Raw genomic sequence first — 22,167 nt, 5'->3', positions numbered from 1 at the left:
TTCAAACATACGCATGTAAAGCATAAGGCATTCTCGGTATCCCAAGTGATAAGCCAGAAGTTGTTTCCAGTACTCAGACTGAAGATTTTTCATGACTTATCTTTATTATTCCCGGCAGGGGTCGTTGGCCCACGCGCCGCCTCAATTATCATTTTCCCTATTTCTGCCGATGCTGACAAACATGAAAGTTTACGGTATTCAGACCGAAGTGGCCTTCAGGCCAGTTCTCCGATGTTCAGATCGAAGAAGTTTCCGACGTTCAGGTCGACGCAACTTGTGGCATTCAGGCCAAGTTTCCGGTATCTAGACCAAAGTGGCATTCAAGCCAGTTTTCCGACATTCAGATCGAAGAAGTTTCCAACATTCAGGTCGATGCAACTTGTGGCATTCAGGCCAGTTTTCCGGTATTCAGACCAAAGTGGCACTCAGGCCAGTTTCCCGGTGTTCAGACCGATGTTTGATAATCTAATATCTTCCGATGTTCAGATTGAAGAAGTTTCTGACATTCAGGTCGATGCAACTTGTGGCATTCATGTCAGTTTTCCGGTATTCAGATCGAAGTGGCATTCAGGCCAGTTTCCCGGTATTCGGACCGATGTTTGATAATCAAGTATCGTCTGATGCTCAGATCGAAGTCATTTCCAGTATTCAGATTGATGAGCGGCATTCAGGCCATGGTTATTTCTGTGTTACCATTTATTTTGGTATTCAGGTTAACATTCCTTGTTTCGGTGTTCAGACCGACTCTCACCGTACCAGACAGATTCGTTTTCAAGACCACCTCTTGGCCGATTCTAACAGGCATTGTTACTTCATTTTTTCACTTCAGTGTAAATTTTCGGGCTTTTATCGTATTCAATCACTTGATACCTCGAAAGTGTGAAAGTCGTTGCTATCTTCCTTTCGGGTTTCCAGTTGATTGAATAGGGGCAGCTGTAATACCCCAAAATTTACCCTTCATTTTTCCTGGAAGCATGGGATTAAGTTTTACACTTCATTAGCATCATATTAGGTCATACTCATTGCATACTGCATTAGTGACATGGAGATCAGGTTTTGATCGATCACTCCTTAACAGAATGAGCCCACACAAAGCAAGATTGAGAATTGGACTTCATTTTCTAAGTATACAAGTCTCAAGGGTCTCAGGGGGGTCCAAATATCTTATTATGGTCCTCAGTTCATAAGTGAAGGATTCAAAGCTATCAGAGTGTTCATATGGATTTAATCAGAAATTAGGGTTTCATGGCTATCCTGCAACAGGAAATGTTTAGTTGGAAGTAGAGGAACTTATCCATGTCATGATTGGAGAGGCATCTTGGCCTAGGAACATTCACAATTGTCTCAGAAAGATCCATTGGCAATCAGTGCAATCAGTTCCTGATCATTTTGCCCTAAAACTAGGGTTTGGTATAAAATCAGTTTATTTCTGATTCTTTAGGTGAAACACTTTTCCATGGCCCTCCATATGTCCACAAGGGTCTACATACAAAAAATCAGCTCTTTATTTGAGCCAGAGGTGCTTCAATTGATCACTGAAATTGGGAATCAGACAGTTTGGGAAAAGTCAACTGTGGGGCCAGAAAAGCCAACTCCTGATATTTTGAGAGTGAAATCTCAAAATCCATGCCTAGGGGAGCCTACATGTGAAGTTTGATCAAGGTTGGATCATGGATTCATCATTTAATCAGGAATTGGAAAAGTTACTTAATTTGGAAATGGTTGACTTTCCATTTAGGGCAAGTTTTCATGATTGTTGCACTCACTTTAAACCCATTTTCCATCAAGATAAAAGCTCCATTTGAACATTTCTCTAACATGAAAGTTGTTCCTCTTGTTCCAAGCTTTATAGAGATATAAAGTTTGCTCCATTAGGATTAGAATTGAGAAAGTTATGCTTAGTCAAAGTGAGGCATATTTTTAAGACACTTAGAAAAATTTCTAAGTCCAAAATCTTCAAAATTTGTCAAGACTTCTTGGCCATTTTTCTTGCACTTCAAGGAATTATTTAAAAATACTTTCTTCACAACAATTGTAACTTGCCATGTCCTCTTTCACATCCTTTTGGAATCATCTCATTTGGATCCATGGTTTGAGAGATACATTCATTTAAAGTGGACACCATGACTTGATTTTCTAGGCAGATTTTGGGCCTGGTGGCCCAATCAGATTTTCTAAGCATGCTGCACAAACCAGTCACGTTTTTTTACCTCTTTTGGCTATGCATTGGACATCCATTCACTTAAGTTTGGCCCAAAATAACAATATTTTACACCTCACTTCACACTTTTATTCTTATGGATAAATCACTTATTAAAAAGCCCATGAGAACACCTAATCCACCCCATTTAAGAAGCTGAAACCCTAACCCTAAAGGAGCATTGGAATTTTGTGGCAAGGAGGCAAAGCTTCATCACATATCAGATTCCATTCCACTTCTATTTTCCATTAGGTAATCATCTCTTCCATGACCATGTTTTGATATATCTACGCTTGCTTACCATGTTCATCACCATTAATCCTTCCATTTTCATATGTCTTTTTCTTATCTAAAATATTTTCTTCGTCCATAAAATTACCCAAAAATATTTTTCACTTTTCTTAACGTTTTATTTAATTTTATATAATATTTATTCTCATATTTTTTGAATATTAATTTTTTATTTTAATTATTTATTCTAAATGGTCCATTTTAACACACTATTTTTTATTGATTTTATTTTTATGACTTAAAATTATTGTTAGCATTTGATTTTTGGGATGAAGGTCGACCACTGTCTCATGATCAACCTGACCTTTTCTTGGAATTTTATTTCACATTTTCAATTTATTTTGGATTTATTTTTGACCTAGTTCGGTTGGTTGACTTTTAATTTGACTTCTATTTTATTTTAATTAATTCACGTACCAATTTTCATTATTTTTAAAATCTTTTTGGGGGATGATGATGTCCTGACCCCACCTTATTTAGTTTAATTTTTCATAATTTTCTTGATTAATTTACTATTTATTCTTGATTTATTTCTAACCTAGTCTTATTAATTGACTTTTGGTTTGACCTATGTTTTATTTTAATTAATTCACGTGCCAATTTTCATTATTTTTAAAATATTTTGGGGGGATGATGATTTCCTGACCCCACCTTATTTAGTTTAATTTTTCATAATTTTCTTGATTTATTTTTAACCTAGTCTTATTAATTGACTTTTGGTTTGACCTATGTTTTATTTTAATTAATTCACGTGCCAATTTTCATTATTTTTAAAATCTTTTTGGGGGATGATGATGTCCTGACCCCACCTTATTTAGTTTAATTTTTCATAATTTTCTTGATTAATTTGCTATTTATTTGTTATTCTTTAAGTTGACTTGAATTTTCAATTGACTTCTTTATGATCGATGTTTGACTTAGGGATTGCTTATGACAATTGAAGAGATCTGTTGATCCTCCCTCGTTCATCTCATATGCCATGTATTAGAGGCCTTTTACCTTGATTTTATTTGGTCCTTACCTCATTTCCTGACTAAATTATTCAGTGGACCCTTTGTGTGCATATTTTCATCTGTTTGATTCATCTGTTATCTTTTATACTTGTTTCTCTCATTCATGCTTTCTATTGCTTGATTATTTAACATGTTCATACTCCCATGCATTGTTTAAATGCTCCATTATTTGATTCTTTGGTTTGATTATATATTGTTTATTTATCCGATCTGATTGATAATTGTTGCCTACTTGTATGATGTATGAGGCATATATTCTTATTGTTTGTTTGCCATGAACAATCCTCATTCATAACAAATGTACCCCTCTCCCATAAATTGTATAATATTTATTTCTTTATTTCTTTAGTCACCTGTTAATACAAGAATTAAAACGAACATCCGATAACCATTTCAAAATAAGATCAAAAGCTCGATCCAACGTCGAGTAATCATTTTCAAAACTTAACAGAACCAGCACGCATTCATCCATCCTCTTGTAAGTCGATTGCCTCAAGCATCGCCATCTACCTGTAAGTCGATTGCCTCCGGCATCACCATCTACCCTTATCTGTAACTCCTCTCTGCGCTCCATCCGTCGACTCTTGTTCTGTTTAGGTAGCACCCATTAGGTAGAACCCTTTGTATGATAACATAGGTAGAATTCCCCTATTCTTTGCATGCTAACATTAGGTAGATGTTCCCCTTTGTAAATCCTAACACATAGGTCCATATTGCATGACAACTCTAGAGCAGAGCTTCCCCACTTTTAGACCTTCCGTGCGTCTCCGATCTTGTGGCATGTCAGTCCGTTCTATTGCAAAGAGGCCTAAGACTCGATTCAGCGAGCTGCAACACCTATTGCTAGGACGTTGAACACACTGCCCACCCTCCTTTGACACAGCTGGTGTCCTCTTTTGTAAGTCCATGTTCAGATGGCAATCCTTAACCCCTAGTTAGCCGAACTACGTTTTGCTCTGATTCTCATTCCAGATGAGATATGTAGGCATAAGACGCGACGTCTTACCGAGCACACTTCTCTTTAACCCATAGGTAGCCGAGCTACGAAGACTCTGATTCTCATACTCAGATGAGATACGTAGACAGTGGATGCGACATCCTTGCGAGTCATTTTCTTTTAACGTTCCTTTTAGTAAATAGTACTTTAGATATACCTACACCCTTTAGACTATAACAACACTTATGAAAAGGGCTCCTTAGGAGTACCTAGGATATTTTGGGTGCTTAAAAGCTTCCCATTGCATAACCAACCCCCTTACCCAGATCTCTGACATTTTTACTAGTTTTTTATTCGATAAAACTTTTAGGTTTTTGTTTGCTTTCTAACCATTCCTTTGGATAAATAGAAGTGCGGTGGCGACTCGACTTGTATGGTTTACCTTGGATTTAGTCAATATCTCTAATGGTAACGAATACCCCGCTACACAAGGTCCGTTGACCTTGTTTGACCTATGATAAATCTCATGGCCATTTCTTTGGTGTTTTGATGAGGTTTTAGGAAATTAATAAACCATAATTTAATTTAATGCATGTTTTAGTTGATTTTAATTATTTAAATGCCAAATAAATTGTGTTGAGCTTCTAATTTTTACTTGTTGAGTTTGACTTGTGTTGTTGGGCCTTGGTCAAGGTCGATTTGACTTTGTTGAGTTAAGATCATTGGATTTATGGGATTGATGAAATATACATTTTATCTCCCAAAATGAATGAATGATCTTAATTTGGTAAAAGTCCTCCTTTGACCAATTTATGTTGATTCTATTTTCCCTCCCTCTTCATCTCATTCCCCTTCTTTATTCATTCATGTCATGGACCTATGCTATCTCTAGATCCTAAGACTAGTTGATTACAAAATCAACATGAGTATGGATGAGATTAGGTCCAGCTTTTTGCATATTCTTTTTGTGTGTGGTATGTTTTATGAGCATAGTTCATTATAGTATGTCTCTAACATGCATTAACACCAAAATTCTATTGCCCGACCTCAAATAGTTGTGACTTCTACATAAGCCCAATTACGATTGCTTAACATAGCGCTAAATTTGTGACACAAAAGGCATAGCATTCTAGTAAGTGAGATTGTAAGTCTCCCCTCTTTCATGGTATTGTGTGGAAACTTGGCATTTTTTCCTTCCTTTGGAAGATGTCTTGGTTCAAGGATCCATGCTTGTGATAAGTGGGTTGAGTGTTCTCCAAAGAATGACTTAAATAAAAGCAATACTAACTTCTAATCAACTAACAATTAACATTTAATTTCAAGCCATTTACTTTTATGCACTTTAATTTCAAGTCTTTATTCATTTGCCATTATTCATACCATTCAATTTGTTTACTTAATGTCATTTTCACTTTGCTCACTTGAGCCATACTTTGTGAATATATTGTGTTTGTATATACTTGTTTGTGTTTGTGTTCTTTTGACCTTAATGTACATAATAAGAACAAAAACCCTAAAAACACTTTGTGTGGACTGTTGGATTTGATCTGAGCTTTGGACTTAGAATTATGCAATACTCTCTATGCAAAAGGACTTGGTCAATGCCTACTTTCATGAAACCAAGTGCCTGTGAAGTGAACTTTCATCTGATACATTATTGAAGATCTATTTGAGTTCATCTGCAACATGATCATATTGAAGTTGTTATTTTGAACCTGTGCCTAATGCTCTTTTTTGAAGTCATCTGATGCATGGGGAATCATGAAGAAGATCATGGAGTTGCTAAGCTTGGATGTGGCTATCTTTATTTGATGCCTTGCTCTTCATCTTTCTATTTATGTTGATATTCCTTTATTCTAAAGTCCAAGGGAAATTTGGGTTTCTATATGACATTCTTGTCTATTGGATTGCAACCCATTTATCAGATATTTTCAACTCTTAACTTTTAACTTTTGCTTAGGATTAGTCTTTTCATCTCTTCCCCACTTCTTTAATTTCAAAAATCTCTCCCTCCTTTTAAAATCTTATTTGCTTGTGATTTCTAAACTTTGACCATGTTGTAAATTAGAAACTTTGGCCTTATGCCATTGAATTTTTAAACTCTTTTCTTAATCAAACTTATAAATGAATTTAACTATACTTGAATTAAAATTTCAAAAGCCAAAAAGAACTAACACTCATTCGAACCTTTTTAGGCCTCTTGTGCCTTTGTTAAATTCAAAATTTTGTTAAAAGCAACTCATTCACTTTGAAATTTATACCACGAACTACGAGGTTTTGATCCCTCATTTTATGTTGGTACGTAGGCACAAGTCCGAGGGTCTTGTCAAACACAAAAATATAATTAATGAATTCTTTTCTCATCCCTCCACTCTATTTTATTGCAAATATCATTTTGTACAAAAACACGTATGCACACAAAAAAAGGGCTCCCTAGGAGTACCTAGGACACTTTGGGTGCTAACACCTTCCCTCCATGTAACCAACCCCCTTACCTGTAATCTCTGACATTTTTTTAGTTTTGATCTGAAAACTTCTTATTTTTGGGTTTTGTTCGTACTTTTCCGTTTTCCATTGGAAACAATAAAAGCGCGGTGGCGACTCTGGTTTAATTGACGTCTAGCTTATCCATAGCTTGATGGTCATGAATTTACCACTACACTAACTTCATCTCATACAAAACTAACCTAACTAATTATTTCAATCCCTAGGTTCACAACTAACATCACACGGATCTCTTGAAATTTTGGTATCAGATATGAGATGTCGAAGGTAATGTCACGACACTAATATCTGAACAATACAAACAAGATAAAAGATAAAGAACAGTAATGCGCGAGACACAAGCAATTGTTAACCCAGTTCGGTGCAAACTCACCTACGTTTGGGGGCTACCAAGCCAGGAAGGAAATCCACTAAACAGAATCAGTTCAAAGACTCTCAGTAAACAACTTCAAGTTACAGTCTTTTCACCTAATCTCTACCCGTGTGACTTCTACCTAATAACTCTTAGATATGAGATCCTACTCACTCCCCCTCAATCACAGCAGTGATATAAAACAAGAATTACAAAGAAAAGAAGACACTCTTCAAAGACACATACTTGATCTTGCTTAAAAGCTTCAATCAAGTAAACACACACTCATGCTTCAAAGCTTATAGTGGACAAATTACAACTCAACAATCAGTCCAATTCAATCATTTATGGATGAATGAATGGCTTACAATTCACACAACCACACAAGACTAAAACCCTTATTCTCTCTCAATATTTCATTCGTTATTTCTTGTGTATAAAACCAGGTTTTCCATGCCCTATTTATAGAATCCTTTAGCTGGGTTTGGACATCATAAAACCCTAGAACTATTTTCCATTCATATCTTCTCATGACAGCTGATTATATCTCGTTGGAAAACAAGTCAATCTGGTTGTAATTACTGATTGAATGCGCATTTAATCATCTCTTCAATCATACATAGATTAGCATAAAAAATGCAATCACACAATACATAACATTCAGATTGAATGTTCTGTATACAAATGTCATGACATCGGGTCTGACATGAAGGTGAGAAAAACAAGAAAGGGGGGGTTTGAATTGTTTGAAAAATAAGCGCTTTTGCAAAATGAAATCACACAATGATTTTATACTGGTTCGCTTATAACACAAAGCTACTCCAGTCCACCCGGCCAAGGTGATTTCGCCTTCAACAAGGACTTAATCCACTAATCTTGAAAGATTACAAACAACCCCTAAGAGAAAAGAAAATCTCTTAGTCCTCTCAAGTCTACAGACTACAAAGAGTCACTTGAGGAAAACAAATAAAAATAGATACAAGATGTGTAATCTAGAATGCTTCTAAGAAAGCAAATATTACAAACTTAAGAACAAATTTTTCACTTGATAAGCAAAAGCTTAGTGAAAATCTTTGAAGAACAAAGATGTTTTTCTTGAGCGTGATATAATTTCAGTATAGTTTTGGCTAGTGATTTCTTCGTGTTTACTGAATGAGATTTCTTCTCTATTTATAGGAGTTGAAGTAGAGTTGAAGTAGCGTTGAATCTATTGGATATTGAGATGTAATTACGCCATTCCATTAATAGCTTCTGCAGTAGACTTTTTCACTTAGAAGTGACTACTTACCACAATTAGTATCTTTTCTCTTGGAAGTGGAGATTAACGTCTCTTTCTAATTGAGGAAATCCATTTGCAGAACTTTAACTTGGCTTAAACGTTACTTCATCATGATTAACAATTCTGATTAGAGTCTTTGTGTATCTGGAGAAATTGGCTTCTGATGTTATCTCTTGAAAGTTCAGATGACGCTTGATAACTTCAGACTTTGCAGAAGGCATTTGTTCAGAGTCAGAGCTTCTAGACTTTACTTCATGTTCAGATGCTTCTGATACTTGCAGTTTTGTCCAGAGTTTAGAGCTTCTTGAATGAGATTCCTCTTTAGATGCTTCTGATACTTGAGATTTTGCATCTGATCTTGTTTTGCATCTGATGACATCATCAGATTTATTTCTTCTTTCTTTAGAACCCTGCACACTTAGAAACTTTTCGTTAGGGTACCACTTTTGGTTTCATCCTTTGTTATCATCAAAATCATGGAATCTATTGTAGAACTATTTTTGTTCTTACAATCTCCCCCTTTTTGATGATGACAAAACAAATAAAAATTATCAGATGAAACATGAAAAATATTAGATCAGATAGACAAAAGCTCCCCCTGAGTTAGTACTAGGGAGTTCAGAAGTTCTTACCAGAGCTTTCCAAGTAATTAGGTTTCTGAAAACTTTCTGCAAATGCTTAACTTTAAAGTTAGAGTTATTTAATCAGAGCTATTATTTAATCAGAGCTATTTATATCAGAACTATTTCTATAATTGTTGCAGAATGCTTAAGGTTTTAGACATAATTTTCATCAGAGCTATTTAATAATTTCTCCCCCTTTTTGGCATAATCAAAAAGGCATAAAAATAAAAAGAATAATAGAGAGAATAACACTTCATTAAACAGCACAAAGGCAAACAGCAGTCAAAAACAGATTCAAAGAAATATCAGAGCTAAAAAGAAAAGACAGAAGCAAAAACACTAGGCAAACAAAAGAAATCCTAAGTGCCTAAGGGTTTGGAGGAGGAGGAAGTCTCTGTAGTAGCATGGCAAACATGTTCTGGAGGTTTTCATTCAGAGCGTCTTGCTTGTCCATCCTTGCCCGGAGCTCACTCTGATCTTGCTTGATCTCTTTCTGATCTTGCTTGATCTCCTTCAGAGTGTTAAGAATCAGAGGGATCGCAGAGGAAGACTCCCCCTGAATCAGAGCCTGCTGAGTTTCAGCTTCAGCAGCAGCTTGGGCTTCTGCATCTGCTTTAGCCTTGGCTTCAGCTTCCTGAATTCTCAGAAGGTCTGCTTCTTTTGCCAGGCGTTCTTCTTCCAATCTCTTAGCTTCTTCTTCAGCTTCCTTAGCTAATCTTTCTTCTTCTAATCTCTTGGCCTCAGCTTCTCTAGCCAGTCTCTCTTCCTCTAACCTTCTGGCCTCAGCTTCTCTAGCCAGTCTTTCCTGGAGTCTTTCCTCAGAGTCTCTGATGTAGCCATTTCTGACTTGTTCAGAGATACTCTTCAGCCTATAAGACTCAGAGGTCATCCAACTAATAACTCTGTTCCAGTGTGTCCTAACAGATTTAGGATCATCACTGACTTCAGAATTTTTAGCCAGAGACTTGATCTTCTGGACTGAAGCTTCTGCAACCTGTATAATGGCCTCCTCAAGGGTAGGTGTGATAATTTTAGGTTCAGGTTCAGGTGAATGAGGTGGAGAGTTTTGAGGGCTGAGATTTAGAGGTTGAGGTTCAGTTTCTGGTTCTGGCTGGGGTTCAGATTCTGCTTCTGGTTGAAATTCAGAATCTGGGTCTGGTTGAAGACTGGGGGATGAAGCATAGAGTGGGTTTACATCTAATGGGTCAGAGTCTGGGCTAGGTACAGCGGGAATTAATGGTGGAGTGATATAAGGTTCAGATGGGCGAATTACAGATGGTTGAGTTTCAGAGGGTGTGGTGGTTGTTTGTGGTGGAAGGGAAGTTTGATTTTCAGAGGTAATGGTGGTTGTTTGTTGTGGAATAGAAGTTCGGAGGGGAGAGGTTACTTCAGTTTGTGTTTGAGTTTGTGGGGCGAAATTTTTAGCATAAATTTCAGCTATTGTTGGGGAGTTTGGGTCAGAGTGTTCTTGATCAGAGGATTCATGATCAGAAGACTCTTGGTTAGAAGAAGGAGAAAGGTAAGGGGGTGATTCATACTCAGAGGATGATGAAGAGCTGTGGTGATATAGTTGATTAGGGTCAGAGGTTGTTGTGAAGTTACGGGCAATTTTTAGAACAGGTGGAGGTTGAGAGGTTCTAATGATTGAGGGTGGTATTTCAGAGGTAGTGAATATGGGAGGTGTTGGGAGAGGAGTAGAAGAAGCCATTACAGGTACAGAAGTAATAGGAGGAAGGGACTTACCAGAAGAGACATTCAGAGGTGCTGAAGCTTTGGTGCCAGAGGTTTCTCCAAGTCTGGCTTTCTTTGCCTTCCTTGCTTCCTCAGCTATCTTCTTCTCAGAAAGGCCTCTTTTGTATCTGACCAGATCTTCTACAGAGTCCAGACAGTCTTCTAGGCGGAAATCAGAAACATCAATGCCTTCATCCAGACGATCCTGAAGGTAGATGGCAATGGCATCTCTGGGTTCATTCTTGAAGAACCTTTCAAGGCCATGAGGCATCTTCCTCTGATCCTTCAGAGCTTCCCAGGTCACATTCATAGTGGGCTTGACTCTGATGTCTTTGATGATTCCCATACTCCTCAGATTTTTGGCATTGAGAGGCTTTCCAACGTCAATTGCCAGATCATCCATACATCTGGTCTTCTCCAGAGCATCTACCAGTCCATGCTCAATGAAGATATCAGAGAGCAATCTTCCCAGAGGAACGTAGGATCTGGGCTTCATATTATTCCTGGTTTCTCTGACTGAATCCCTCAGATATCTGAAGAGGAGAACAGGGAGGTTGATTGGAATACCCTTCTGAATACAGTAGAGGATGCACTTCTGATCAGCATTTATATAATCTGAAGAGTTGGAAGCTGGACGATGATGGATTGTTCCCAGAATAATCTTCAACCAAACTCGGAGGTTCTGATGAAGCTCCTTGTTCTTAGAGGGGTTTCCTTCAACATTTGCTTTGAAGATTGTAGGGTTAATGACTTCTGTGATGCGCTTGGACCTTGGAGGAATGTTGTAAATCCTTTTACCTCCAGTTCTCTCCATGTTCAGCAAAGAGGCAATAGATGCTTCTGTGATGATGATCTTCACTCCCAGAACAAAAGAAACAATGAACTCATCATCAGCATCTGCACATCTCCAGAACTCTTTCACCAGAAGAGGATAGATTGGACCATACAATCTGTTGAAGTAGTTTTCCCAACCTTGCTTGCGAAGATCTTCAGTTAAATCAACGCCATTTCTTCTCAAATTCTCAAAATCTACCAGCGATTCACATAGAACATCCAAACCTTCAAAGGGAGTTGAAAGGTTTATGTGTTGTTCGCGTTCCAAAATGTGAGGTTCTTTGTAAACTGGGGTTGTGGTAACATCTACAACCATGGGTGTTTGAGTGTTTGAGGTTTGGGGGTTAGAAGCAGCTTCCATTTATTGGGAGAAGTTAAAAACTGCTTGTTCTTGAGGATTCATGATGAAGATTGATGAAAAAGATGAAGAACTGAGAGAGTTGCAGAGAAAACTTTGAGAGAGGGTTTAGGGTTTAAGAGTGAGTGAGAGTGATAAGTGTGTGAAATGTGAGAAAAGTGTTTATATACCTAAGGGTAAAAACACATGCAAAACGACACAATTAATTGCGTTGGAACAGAACACAAGATTTGCACGCTAGGGGAGGAAAAATGATTATAGCTAATAAATGAAAGTCTAATCCCAACAGTAAGCACACTGCTCGAGGAGATTTCAAGCGTTCTGACCTTTGATTTCTTTTGACAGCTGTCTAGAAGTTCTAGGGTTAGACGCATGTTCCCCACGTGTTGATGTTTCTGATCTTCAGGAATACCAAGAGATTGGTTCTGAAGATTTCTAACTCAGATATCTTCTTAACTTGGTAGAAGTATCAGAGTCAGAGGCAGAAGTGTATTTGTTTTTATCAGATTCTCATTTTACATGTTCAGAGCCAAATTTTACTCAGGGCAATTTTTAATGTTCAGATTTTCTAATATAAAGCGAAATCTATCTTCAGCCAGAGGCTTAGTAAAGATATCTGCCCATTGATGTTCTGTATCAATGAACTTCAGCGTTACTATCCCTTTCTGAACATAGTCTCTAATAAAATGATGTTTAATTTCTATGTGTTTGGCTCTGGAATGCAAAATGGGATTCTTACTCAAACAAATAGCAGCAGTATTATCACAAAGGATAGGAATGTTACTCTCAAAGATTTGTAGATCTTCTAGCTGATGTTTCATCCAGAGCATCTGAGTTGTGCACAGTGATGCTGAGATATATTCTGCTTCTGCAGTTGATAGAGCAATTGTTGACTGTCTTTTGCTAGCCCAGGAGATTAAGTTGTTTCCCAGAAGCTGGCAATTTCCAGATGTACTTTTTCGTTCTATTCTATCTCCTGCATAATCTGCATCACAATAACCAGAAAGCCTATACTCTGATGTTTTCTCATACATCAGGCCCAGGTTAGGGGTTCCTTTCAGATACTTAAGAATTCTCTTAACAGCTGTTAAATGAGATTCTCTAGGATCTGATTGGAATCTGGCACAAAGACAGACGCTGAAGAGAATATCAGGACGAGTAGCAGTCAGATAGAGAAGAGAGCCTATCATACCTCGATAGAGCTTCTGACAAACCTTGTTGCTTACCTCTTCCTTCTCCAGAATGCAAGTTGGATGCATGGGAGTCTTTGCAGAATTGCATTCAGACATATCAAACTTCTTTAGAACGTCTTTAATGTACTTGCTTTGATGAATGTACGTGACTTCTGGAGTTTGATTGATTTGAATTCCCAGAAAGAACTTTAGTTCTTGCATTAGACTCATTTCAAATTCTGCCTGCATTAACTTAGAAAATTCTTGACAAACAGAGATATTAGCAGAACCAAAAATAATGTCATCAACATAAATTTGGCATATCATGAGATCATTTTTATGATTTTTACAGAAGAGTGTAGAATCAACTTTCCCTCTGATAAAATTTTGTTCCAGAAGAAAATTACTTAAGCGTTCATACCAAGCTCTGGGAGCTTGTTTAAGTCCATATAAGGATTTCTTAAGTTTGAAAACATGTTCTGGAAAATTTGAGTTTTCAAAACCAGGAGGTTGATTTACATACACTTCTTCTGAAATATAACCATTTAGAAATGCACTCTTGACATCCATTTGGTATAATTTTATAGAGTGATTAATAGCGAATGATACAAGAAGACGAATAGACTCTAACCTTGCGACTGGAGCAAAAGTTTCATTATAATCAATACCTTCTTGTTGACTATAACCTTGAGCTACCAGTCGTGCTTTGTTTCTGACAACTTCTCCTTTCTCGTTCAGTTTGTTTCTGAAAACCCATCTGGTTCCAATGACATGAGTGCCTCTGGGTTTAGGCACAAGATCCCAGACATCATTCTTGGAGAATTGATCTAACTCTTCTTGCATAGCTGCCACCCAATCATTATCTTGAAGAGCTTCATCACAGGACGTAGGCTCAATCAGAGACACTAGTCCCAGAGGAATATCTTCAGAAGTTCTGAAGGTAGATCTGGTTCTAACAGGTTCATCTTTGTTTCCCAAAATCAAGTCTTCAGATACGTTGCTACGACTCTTGACTTTCCTTGGAATTTCTGGAGATTTAATTTCTTCAGAGTCTGGAGTGACAGGTGCTTCTGGAGTTTTCTCAGATTCTACCAGAGTGATCTCTAAATCTGCAAACTTTTCAACTAGCTTTGACTTTTCAGGGTCAAGCTTATCATCAAATCTAACATGAATTGATTCCTCCACAATTTTGGTTTCTGTGTTGTATACTCTGTAGCCTTTAGAGCGTTCTGAGTATCCTAACATAATACCTTTCTGTGCTTTGGAATCAAACTTGTTCAGATGTTCTTTAGTATTTAATATAAAACAAATGCATCCAAAAGGATGAAAATAAGAAATGTTGGGTTTTCTTCCCTTACACAGTTCATAGGGAGTCTTATCCAGAATAGGTCTAATAGAGATTCTATTCTGAATGTAACACGCTGTATTTACAGCTTCTGCCCAAAAGTGCTTTGCTACATTTGTTTCATTGATCATGGTTCTGGCCATTTCTTGGAGTGTCCTATTCTTCCTCTCTACAACTCCATTTTGTTGTGGAGTTCTAGGGCAGGAGAAATCATGGGATATTCCATTAGAATCAAATAATTCTTCAAAATCTTTATTTTCAAATTCTCCACCATGATCACTTCTGACTCTAATAATTTTAGAGTCAAATTCTTTTTGCACTTTAGAACAGAAACTGGTGAATACAGAGTGAGACTCACTCTTGTGCTTTAGGAATTTTACCCATGTCCAGCGGCTGTAATCATCAACGATTACTAGTCCATACTTCTTTCTATTGACTGATGCTGTTTTCACAGGACCAAATAAGTCAATGTGAAGAAGCTCCAGAGGCTTGGAGGTAGAAACAACATTTTTCTTTTTAAAAGATGTTTTTGAAAACTTTCCTTTCTGACAAGCTTCACACAGAGCATCTGAAGAAAACTTCAGTTTAGGTAAGCCTCTGACTAACTCAAGTTTAGTTAGCTGAGAAAGTTTCCTCATGCTAATGTGGCCTAAGCGTCTATGCCATACCCATTGCTCTTCGTGAACTGACATTAAACATTTAACATTTTGATCTTTTAAATCAGAAAGATTTATTTTATAAATGTTGTTTTTCCTCTTGCCTGTGAAAAGGACAGAGCCATCGTTCTGATTAATGGCTTTACACGTTTTTTGATTAAAGATTACATCATAACCGTTATCACTTAATTGACTTATGGATAACAAGTTATGCATTAAACCTTCTACATAAAGAACATCAGATATAGAGGGAAGAGTACCATTACCAATAGTTCCGGAGCCTCTGATCCTTCCTTTCTGATCTCCTCCGAAGCCTACAAAGCCAGCGTCTTTAAGTTCCAGGCTTTGGAACATAGACTTTCTTCCCGTCATATGTCGCGAGCATCCAGAGTCCAGGTACCATGACTGGTGTCTGAACTTTGCTGCATAGGATATCTGCAACATAGATAATCTTATCTTTCGGTACCCAGAATCTCTTGGGTCCTTTCAGATTAGTTTTCCCAGAGTTTCTTACAACTTTGGGTCTTCTAGCATTTTTAAATTTGTGTTCTTGTGTGTGTGTATAGTGGTATGAAAAAGGTGATTTAATTTGGTTACAGGTAGAAGTTTTATCAGAATCAGAATCATACCCAATACCCCTTTTATTATTCTGACCTACTCCATAAATCATGGATGCCATAATACTCCTATTTATCCCATTCTTCAGAAATTGTTGAAAGGCTTCTTCATATTTATAAATAATTTCATTTGAAGTTTGTGGTGCTTGAGACAACACTTCTTCTAATTTTAAGCTTTTTGTTTTAGCTCCATCTCTTTCTAACGTTAAAGATTTGATTGTATCTTCATGTGCTAGAATTGTTGTCTCAAGTTCACTACATTCTTCAGATTTTGCTTTAAGAAGGCCTTTAATGCTTTTAACTTTTTGTTTTAATTTCTGAAGAGAGGTAAGAGTTTCTGATAAACATGATTCTAAGTCAGATCTAGAAAGTTCAGAAAATACCTCTTCAGATTCTTCATCTGAGCTGCTGGATGTGGTAGCCATAAATGCTACGTTGGCTTGTTCATCAGAGTCAGATTCTGATGATCCTGATTCACTATCGTCCCAGGTGGCCATTAATCCTTTCTTTGTTCTGAAGGCATTTTTCTTGAAGCTTTCTTTCTTAGAGTTATCTTTCTTCAGCTTGGGGCATTCATTTCTATAATGACCTGTTTCTTTACATTCAAAACAGGTAATATCTTTATTAGGTTTACCTTTTGAAGTTGACTCTGATCTATCTCCTCTGGGTCTTGATCTTCTGAAGTTGTTGTTGTTCCTTCTTTTCCAGAGTTGCTTAACTCTTCTGGTTAGTAAGGACAGTTCTTCTTCATCATCAGAGTCTTCAGGTTCAGAGTCGTCAGTATCTGCAGTTTCTGCCTGGAGAGCTTTGGTTCTGTCTGACTTCCGTCTTTCAGGTCTGGACTTCAGCGCCACTGACTTGTTCCTTTTCTGAGGCTCATCCTCCTCTAGTTCTATCTCATGGCTTCTGAGAGAACTAACAAGTTCTTCAAGGCTGATACTGTTCAGATCCTTTGATAACTTCAGAGCAGTAACCATAGGTCTCCATTTCTTTGGCAGACTTCTGACAATCTTCTTAACATGATCTGCAGTTGTGTATCCCTTGTCTAGCACTTTAAGACCTGCAATAAGAGTTTGGAATCTGGAAAACATAGCTTCTATAGCTTCGTCATCTTCCATCTTGAAGGCTTCATATTTCTGGATCAACGCCAGAGCCTTCGTCTCCTTGACTTGGGAGTTTCCTTCATGGGTCATCCTTAGAGAGTCAAGTATATCTTTGGCTGTCTCTCTGTTGGTGATCTTCTCATATTCGTTGTATGATATGGCATTTAGAAGTATTGTTCTGGCCTTGTGATGATTTTTGAACTCACGTTTCTGATCTTCTGACATTTTGCTTCTGGGAACTTCAGCTCCATTTAAGGTTGGAGGTTTGTATCCATCTGTGACAATGTCCCAGAGGTCAGCATCATAACCAAGAAAGAAACTTTCGATTCTATCTTTCCAGTAATCAAACTTTTCTCCATCAAAAACAGGAGGCTTGGCATTGTAAGAATCTTTCTCATTTGAGTGGGCCATTTGTTTTTCTCGCACTGGATCTCTCTACACTGTTAAGTGTTTGATTTGAAAATCAATAACAGAGCCGGAGCTCTGATACCAATTGAAGGTGAGAAAAACAAGAAAGGGGGGGTTTGAATTGTTTGAAAAATAAGCGCTTTTGCAAAATGAAATCACACAATGATTTTATACTGGTTCGCTTATAACACAAAGCTACTCCAGTCCACCCGGCCAAGGTGATTTCGCCTTCAACAAGGACTTAATCCACTAATCTTGAAAGATTACAAACAACCCCTAAGAGAAAAGAAAATCTCTTAGTCCTCTCAAGTCTACAGACTACAAAGAGTCACTTGAGGAAAACAAATAAAAATAGATACAAGATGTGTAATCTAGAATGCTTCTAAGAAAGCAAATATTACAAACTTAAGAACAAATTTTTCACTTGATAAGCAAAAGCTTAGTGAAAATCTTTGAAGAACAAAGATGTTTTTCTTGAGCGTGATATAATTTCAGTATAGTTTTGGCTAGTGATTTCTTCGTGTTTACTGAATGAGATTTCTTCTCTATTTATAGGAGTTGAAGTAGAGTTGAAGTAGCGTTGAATCTATTGGATATTGAGATGTAATTACGCCATTCCATTAATAGCTTCTGCAGTAGACTTTTTCACTTAGAAGTGACTACTTACCACAATTAGTATCTTTTCTCTTGGAAGTGGAGATTAACGTCTCTTTCTAATTGAGGAAATCCATTTGCAGAACTTTAACTTGGCTTAAACGTTACTTCATCATGATTAACAATTCTGATTAGAGTCTTTGTGTATCTGGAGAAATTGGCTTCTGATGTTATCTCTTGAAAGTTCAGATGACGCTTGATAACTTCAGACTTTGCAGAAGGCATTTGTTCAGAGTCAGAGCTTCTAGACTTTACTTCATGTTCAGATGCTTCTGATACTTGCAGTTTTGTCCAGAGTTTAGAGCTTCTTGAATGAGATTCCTCTTTAGATGCTTCTGATACTTGAGATTTTGCATCTGATCTTGTTTTGCATCTGATGACATCATCAGATTTATTTCTTCTTTCTTTAGAACCCTGCACACTTAGAAACTTTTCGTTAGGGTACCACTTTTGGTTTCATCCTTTGTTATCATCAAAATCATGGAATCTATTGTAGAACTATTTTTGTTCTTACATGACATCTCAGTAAAATCCTGCATATTCACATTTTAAACATCCTCCAGGTACAAGTTATCTTATGTCAAGACAACACTTGTGACACCTTGTGAACACTCTAGGTTTTACCAAAATTGCTGCCAACACATAGAACCAACAAACTCCCCCTTTGGCAAATTTTGGCTAAAACATATATCAGACCATTTGTTCACAAGAAAAACATATCAGCAGTTTAGCAGCAGAAGTAATAAACCATACATTTACTAGCTATAATAGCAACTAGTAAACACACATTAAATGTTGGTGTAAGCCCTAGAGGCCAATACTTTTTTGGTACTTGTATCGAATTATTTATTAATAATAAAAGGCATTTTCTTTATTATGGTTGATTAATAAAGTCCCTGGAATAGATAGTCCGTTTAATGTATTAAGTGTGACTTAATCATGAGAACACATTAAACATAATGGCATTGTTCTTAAAGTATCCGTAGTCGAGCTTTAATGTGAAGTGGGATAACATTAAAGCATTAAGACTATTATGTTTGTAGACTGATGATCACATCTCATGGATCATGGATAAAGAGTTATCAAGTCTTAAACATAGGTATGAATATTAGGAGTAATATTTATACCGGATTGACCTGCTAGGAGAATACTATATAGAAAGTTATGCAAAGTGTCATAAGTTATTCTCATGGTGATAATAGTGTATACCACTCTTCGACCTGAAATCACTATGGATCCTAGATGTAGAGTCGAGTGCTTTATTGTTGATCCAACATTGTCCGTAACTGGATAACCATAAAGACAGTTGATGGGTACTCCACGAAGCATGCTGAGGGACATGAGTGTCCTAGATGGAATTTGCCCATCCTGCGTAACAGGATAAATGTCTATGGGCCCAATATTGAACTGGACAAGGATGACACGGTCTATACCTTGTGTTCAATATAGACATAAGGGCAAAGGGGTAATTATACACATGATCATTATCACAGAAGGTTTTGTCAAATCACATGACATTTTCGTGTCTTGGGTAGCAGTGATGTGTTGCTAGATACCGCTCACTGTTTATTATGTTAAATGCGTGATTTAATATAATTGCCAACGTCACGAAAACCTACAGGGTCACACACAAAGGACGGATTGATGAGAGATAGAGTAACTAAGGAATACCGTAAGGTACGGTGCCCTTAAGTGAATTATAGAACATCGTAAGATACGGTGTACTTAAGTAGAATACGAAATATGGTAAGGTACCATGGGCTTAAGTGATTTTGGGCATATTATAAGATATGGGCCAAAATACACTTAAGTGGGCTTTTTAGCTTGAAGCCCACACAAGTGGTTCTATAAATAGAACCCTTGTGCAGAAGCATAAAATAGCGGTTGCATTATTTTCGTTTTCTCTCTCTCTCACTCAAAGCCTTCACTCGTACCAGCTAGCACTGAGATTGAAGGAATCCGTTCGTGTGGACTGAGTAGAGACGTTGTCATCGTTCAACATTCGTGATCGCTTCGTGGATCTACATCAAAGGTTTTGATTGTCACAAGAGATCTGCACCAAAGGTTTCAATCGTCACAAAGAGGTAAATATTCTATCACTGATCATGACCATTCGTAAGGATCTCTAAAGGAGAAAATTTTATTATGTATTAATATGATTAAAAGACAGAATGAATCAATTAATTAAACGAGTAATTAAATTTGGCATCATGAGTGTACGAGTTGGATGATTGATGTTGACTATGCTTCGGAACCGACATTAGTATGGTGAAGCAGCGATACATCGGTCGTCCATAGGTTACGCAATTGAGACCGATCAACTTATATATGATATAAGTAATCCTAATGCAAAGTACGGTATATGTGATATACTATTTCTGTTTGGTTCATTCAAACACTAAATGGTTGTTTTCCTTTGAGCGATCAATGGTCATTTGCTTCGGAATCCGACATTAGTATGGTGAAGCAATGACCTGTTGATCAATCATACTGAATCAACAATCGAGGTATGTTTGGGTTTAGGGTTTAGGACGGTCGTCACACTCACAGATCCAAAATTGCCTGTGACGGTCGTCACACGCCTGTGACGGTCGTCACACTCACAGAGTCAAAATTTTGGGGTTTCTGTTTTGTGACTACGCAAGGGTTGTGTTAATTCAAAACAATGTCCATTTCAAATGAATTGTTCATTACAATTTTGGACAGGGGCGTTGCCCCTCCAACCCCGGCTAACTCTGCGTAGTGTGATCGGTCGCCGAAATTTAATTTAGTTTTAATTAATTAAAGGAATTAAAAATTAATAATAATAATAATAATGTGTTTATTATTATTGCCTTGTGGTGATCAGTTATGGCCTTAGTTATCCTTTATTTTGTTTTGGATTTTAAAATACGACCTGCGTGTCGTGCCTCTCCTTTTGATCTCTTAATGTAACTTCTTTTCTCATCTCAAACCCCCGTATGTAAAACGATTTTCTTCTAGAATGTAATGTTATGAAGAAAGAGAAGAAGACAATGTTATGAAGAAAGAGAAGATTTCAATATCAAAGGAGGACAACCTTGAAGATCTTGCTTGGAGAAGCTTAGAGAAGAATTCAATATTAAAGGAGGACAACCTTGAAGATCTTGCTTGGAGAAGCTTAGATCGTTATTAGGTTAGCTTAGGTTCTCTCATTGGGTTGGGAGAACAATTGCGCTAGGGGCCATAACTGTTTCATTGTGTATGTATGTTGATGCATGTGTATGTATGTTGATGCATGTGAATATATGTTGATGCATGTGAGAGACGATTTATATGATAAATAAGCCGGTGAGATCAGGACAATTGCAATTCCCTCAAACTAAATATTAAGTTTATGTTTTCCATGTTTTAGCACTCATCAAGACTAGTATCGGATAATGTAGGTTTCGCCTACGCGAGGTGCATGTTCTATATCAGTAAGGTGCGATAGGATAAGTGTAATATCCAACTGCTAAAACAATGGGTCAAACTTAACTAAACAAATTATGAGAATATTATATATGTTTGCTTTCCAAGTTTTAGCACTCATCAAGACTGGTATCGAATAATGTAGGTTTCGCCTATGCGAGGTGCATGTTTTGTATTAGTTAAGGTGCGATGGGATAATTGTAATATCCAACTGCTAAAACGATGAGTCAAACTTAATTATAATTTTCTTGTATATGTCTAGAAGCAAGAGTTGGGAATGATCCATATGATGGATTGGAATAAGGAGTTATTCACCCAACTGAAATTTTCGAGAGTTGTATGAGATACAACTGGAAGGAGTTCCTACCTAAATAACCTAGTTTTGTGTAATCCGCCTACGCGGACTTAGAACGAAGTGAAATATGGATCTCGACCCACTAGAAAATCTTCCAACGGGATTTTCCGAATCAAATGATGAGGGTCATTTGTTTTGAGTAAAATAGTGGGAGCATATTTGATTAAAGGCCTAATTAAATATGTCAATGATACTTATATTTTCTTAATCCTTATGTAGATAACCATGACAACAAACACCTCTAACAACATCTTGCGATCAATCCTTGACAAGGAAAAATTATCTGGGACAAATTTTCTGGATTG

Source organism: Lathyrus oleraceus, chromosome 5, assembly GCF_024323335.1.
Source record: "Lathyrus oleraceus cultivar Zhongwan6 chromosome 5, CAAS_Psat_ZW6_1.0, whole genome shotgun sequence".
Lineage (NCBI taxonomy): Eukaryota > Viridiplantae > Streptophyta > Magnoliopsida > Fabales > Fabaceae > Lathyrus > Lathyrus oleraceus.
Note: the sequence above shows the minus strand (reverse complement) of the source record.